The 5,163-nt window shown below is 40.6% G+C and overlaps 1 pseudogene across 1 annotated transcript; it reads left to right on the forward strand.

Moving 5' to 3' along the window:
- The first annotated feature begins 2,098 nt into the window (after positions 1–2,098).
- Positions 2,099–4,028, forward strand: LOC116535031 (annotated as a pseudogene). The gene has a single exon (XR_004262013.1). The product of XR_004262013.1 is annotated as a ubiquitin-conjugating enzyme E2 D3 pseudogene (transcript).
- Positions 4,029–5,163: the final 1,135 nt, after the last annotated feature.

Below are 5,163 nucleotides of genomic sequence, written 5' to 3' on the forward strand. Positions count from 1 at the left end.
CATTATAAAAGAGCAAGTATGGTCCCCTTTCTCTCTCTCTCATCCTCTCTTGCCCTCTAGCCTTCCACTATGTGATAACACAGCAAGATAACCCTCGCTACATGCTAGCTTCTTAATCTTCGACTTCATAGCCTCCACATGTATAAGCCAATGCATTTCTGTTCTTCATAAATTACCCACTCTCGGGTATTCTGTTATAGCAGCACAAAATAAACTCAGGTTATTCATCTATTTGTTGTTGAGCTGTAGCAATTCTTTATATATTTTGGGCACTAAATCCTTATCATATATATAATTTGCAACTATTTGCTCCCATTCTGTGGCTTATCTTTCCAGTTTCTTCATAATGGTTTTTTGTTTGTTTGTTTTTGTGAAGCAGGGTCTCTGTCACCAAGGCTGGAGTGCAGTGTTGCGATCTTGGCTCACTACAACTTCCTCTTCCTGGATTCAAGCGATCCTCCTGCCTCAGCTTCCCATGTAACTGAGACTACACACACGTGCCACCACACCAGGCTAATTTTTGTATTTTTAGTAGAGATGGGATTTCACCATGTTGGCCAGACTGGCCTCAAGTGATCCACCCACCTCGGCCTCCCAAAGTACTAGTGTAATATTGGGGTTCAGGGGTTCAGGGTGTCGTCAGCTCCCCTTAGAGGATGTTTCTTCAGATTCTTGGTCTCCTGCTCTCTCAAGAATGAGAGAGGGGACCACGACGCAGTGCACGGTAAATGCCGGACTCAAAAGTGTTTGTAGAAAGTGAAATGAGAGAGGGGACCACGACGCAGTGCACGGTAAATGCCGGACTCAAAAGTGTTTGTAGAAAGTGATTTATTTAGAGAGACAGAGAGAAACAGGAGAAGGAGAAAGAAAGAAACAGCTGACTCTCACACCGAGTGAGAGAATCCAGAAAGATGGAATCCAGGAGAGGAAAGCAGCTTCCACACTGAGTGGAAGGGAATAGAGAAAGATGGAGTTTACGAGGGGAAGACAGGCTTCCATGAGAGAGTGTGGAAGGGGACTCCAGAGGGAAAACCCAGGAGAGAGAAAGGTGGCTTCCACAAAGGGAGTGTTAGTGGAAGGGGACCCGGACATGGAGTCCCAAGGGATGTGGAAGAAGGGGACTTTTAACCTGGAAGGTTCTCTAAGATCCCGGGGCCAAAGAAAGGAGTTCCTTAAAACTTCTGCTGGAGTGATTGACTCTTAGTTTCTTCCCACGCCTGCAAAATTTAAACCTAAACCGTTAAATCTCCCAGATGGAGAGAGATGGGAGGGAGGCATGGCGCTAGGGACTTCTTGCCCTTAAAACTACGCCCCCTTGTGGACCCAGAAAGAGAACACCTTCCCTCACTAGGATTATAGGTTTGAGCCACTGCACCCGATCCATAATGTTTTGTGATAAATAAAAGATTTAAATTTTGACGAAATACAATTTAGCTATTTTTTTTCCTTTGTTACTTTTGGTGTCCTTTCCAAGAATCCATTGTCAAATGCTAGATTATGAAGATTTTCAGGTTTTTTATTTTTTATAATTTCACAGTTTTACCTCATATTTAGTTTTTTTTTTTTTTAATTGTACTTTAGATTCTGGGGTACATGTGCAGATCATGCAAGATCATTGCATAGGTACATTCATGGCAAGGTGGTTTGCTGCCACCATCCCCCCATCACCTATACCTGACATTTCTCCCCACGTTATCCTTCCTCACCCTCCCTCCCATTGTTCCTCTGCTAGCTCCAACCAATGGACTCCAGTGTGTGATGCTTACCTCTCTGTGTCCATGTGTTCTCATTGTTCAACACCCACCTATGAGTGAGAACATGCACTGTTTGATTTTTCTGTTCTTGTGTCAATTGGCTGAGAATGATGGTTTCCAGATTCATCCATGTCCCTACAAAGGACATGAACTCATCGTTTTTTATGGCTGCATAGTATTCCATGGTGTATATGTGCCACATTTTCCTTGTCCAGCCTATCATCAATGGGCATTTGGGTTGGTTCTTGGTCTTTGCTATTGTAAACAGTGCTGTAATGAACATACATGTACATGTATCTTTATAATAGAACGATTTGTAATCCTTTGGCTAGGTGTCGTGTGCGTGAGCCCCGTAGGGCCAGGGAGGCACCAGCTGCCATGAGGGGAGGAGGCCGAGGCCGCAGCTTGAGGGAGACTCCGGCCCCTCTGCGCCTGTGTCTGGCAGAGCTGGCGTGAGACGTGACAATCCTGCCACGCTGCTGGGATAATCAAGAATTTTGGCCAGAGCTTTGAGCACACACCAAGAGAGTGAGGAGCCAGACGACAAGCACACACTATGGCGCTGAAACAGATTAATAAGGAACATAGTGATTTGGCCCGTGACCCTCCAGCACAATGTTCTGCAGGTCCAGTAGGGGATGATATGTTTCATTGGCAAGCCACAGTTATGGGACCTAATGACAGCCCATATCAAGGTGGTGTATTCTTTTTGACAATTCATTTTCCTACAGACTATCCCTTCAAACCACCTAAGGTTGCATTTACAACAAGAATTTATCATCCAAATATTAACAGTAATGGCAGCATTTGTCTTGATATTCTAAGATCACAGTGGTTGCCTGCTTTAACAATTTCCAAAGCTCTTTTATCCATTTGTTCACTGCTATGTAATCCAAACCCAGATGACCCCCTAGTACCAGAGATTGCACGGATCTATAAAACAGACAGAGATAAGTACGACAGAATATCTAGGGAATGGATTCAGAAGTATGCCATGTGATGCTACCTTAAAGTCAGAATAACCTGCATTATAGCTGGAATAAACTTTAAATTACTCTTCCTTTTTTGATTTTCTTATCTGGCTGCTCCCCTATCAGACTTCATCTTTTTTAATTTTGTTTTTTGTTTACCTCCCTCCATTCACATGCTTATCTGAGAAGACTTAAGTTCTTCTAGCTTTGGACAATAACTGCTTTTAGAAACTGTAAAGTAGTTACAAGAGAACAGTTGCCCAAGACTCAGAATTTTTTAAAACATGGAGCATGTGTATTGTGTGGCCAATATCTTCACTCTAACTTGGTTATGAGGCTAAAACCATTCCTCAATGCTCTAACATGCTGAAGAAATCATCCTGAGGGGGAGGGAGATGGATGCTCAGTTGTCACATCAAAGGGAACAGCATTATTCTAGCAGCATCCATTCTTGTTTAAGCCTTCCACTGTTAGAGATTTGAGGTTACATGATATACTTTATGCTCATAACTGATGTGGCTGGAGAATTGGTATTGAATTTATATCATCAGCAGAACAGAGAATGTGATGTATTTTATGCATGTCAATAAAGGAATGACCTGTTCTTGTTCTACAGAGAATGGAAATTGGAAGTCAGACACCCTTTGTATTCCAAAATAGGGTCTCAAACATTTTGTAATTTTCATTTAAATTGTTAGGAGGCTTGGAGCTATTAGTTAATCTGTCTTCCAGTACACTGTTTAATACAGCACTGAATAAATGATGCAAGTTGTCAATGGATGAGTGATCAACTAATAGCTCTGCTAGTAATTGATTTATTTTTCTTCAATAAAGTTACATAAACCAATGAGTTAACTGCCTGGGTTAATCAGTATGGGAAACAATCTTTTGTAAATGCAAAGCTGTTTTTTGTATAAACTTGGGATTTGCTTCATTGTTTGACATCAAATGATGATGTAAAGTTCAAAAGAGTGAATATTTTGCCATGTTCAGTTAAAGTGCACAGTCTGTTACAGGTTGACACATTGCTTGACTTGATTTATGCAGAATTAATAAGCTATTTGGATAGTGTAGCTTTAATGTGCTGCACATGATACTGGCAGCCCTAGAGTTCATAGATGGACTTTTAAGACCCAGCAGTTTTGAAATGTGTTTGTGGAGTTTAAGAAATTTATTTTCCAGCTGCAGCGCCTGTCTAACTGAAATTTCTCTTCACCTTGGACACTTGACAGCTGAAAAAAACCATAATATGGGAGTAATAATGGGTCAAAATTTACAAAATAAAGTACTGTTTTGGTGTGGGGAAAAAAAAATAATAATCCTTTGGATAAATACCCAGTAATGGGATTGCTGGGTCAAATGGAATTTCTATTTTTAGATCCTTGAGGAATCGCCACTGTCTTCCACAATGGCTGAACTAATTTAAACTCCCACCAACTGTGTAAAAGCTTTCCTACTTCTCCACATCCTTTCCAGCATCTGTTGTCTCCGGGTTTTTTAATGATCGCCATTCTAACTGACATGAGATGATATCTCAATGTGGTTTTGATTTGCATTTCTCTAATGACCAGTGATGATGAGTATTTTTTCATATGTTTTTTGGCCTCATAAATGTCTTCTTTTGTAAAGTGTCTGTTCATATCCTTTGCCCACTTTTGAATGGGTTTGTTTTTTTCTTGTAAACCTGCTTTAGGTCTTTGTAGAGTCTGGATATTTATTAGCCCTTTCTCAGATGGGTAGATTGCAAAAATTTTTTCCCATTCTATTGGTTGCTGGTTCACCCTAATGATTGTTTCTTTTGTTGTACAGAAGCTCTGGAGTTTAATTAGATCCCATTTGTTTATTTTGGCTTTTGTTGCCAATGCTTTTGGTGTTTTAGTCATGAAGTCCTTGCCTGTGCCTGTGTCCTGGATGGTTTTGCCAAGGTTTTCTTCTAGGGATTTTATGGTGTTAGGTCTTATGTTTAAATCTTTAATCCATCTGGAGTTAATTTTTGTATAAGGTGTAAGGAAGGGGTCCAGTTTTTGCTTTCTGCACATTGCTAGCCAGTTTTCCCAACACCATTTATTAAACAGGGGATCCTTTCCCCATTGCTTGTTTTTGTCAGATTTGTGAAAGATTAGATGGTTGTAGATTTGTGGTGTTGCTCCCAAGGCCTCTGTTCTGCTCCATTGGTCTATATCTCTGTTTTGGTACCAGTACCATGCTGTTTTGATTATTGTTGCGTTGTAGTATAGTTTGAAATCTGGCAGTGTGATGCCTCCAGCTTTGTTCTTTTTGCTTAGGATTGTCTATGCAGGCTCTTTTTTGGTTCCATATGAAGTTTAAGGTGTTTTTTTCCAGTTCTGTGAAGAAGGTCACTGATAGTTTGATGGGGACAGCATTGAATCTATAAATTAATTTTGGGCAGTATGGCCATTTTCATGATATTGATTATT

Source organism: Sapajus apella, unplaced genomic scaffold (assembly GCF_009761245.1).
Source record: "Sapajus apella isolate SASKATOON/1434 unplaced genomic scaffold, GSC_monkey_1.0 scaffold91, whole genome shotgun sequence".
Classification (NCBI taxonomy): domain Eukaryota; kingdom Metazoa; phylum Chordata; class Mammalia; order Primates; family Cebidae; genus Sapajus; species Sapajus apella.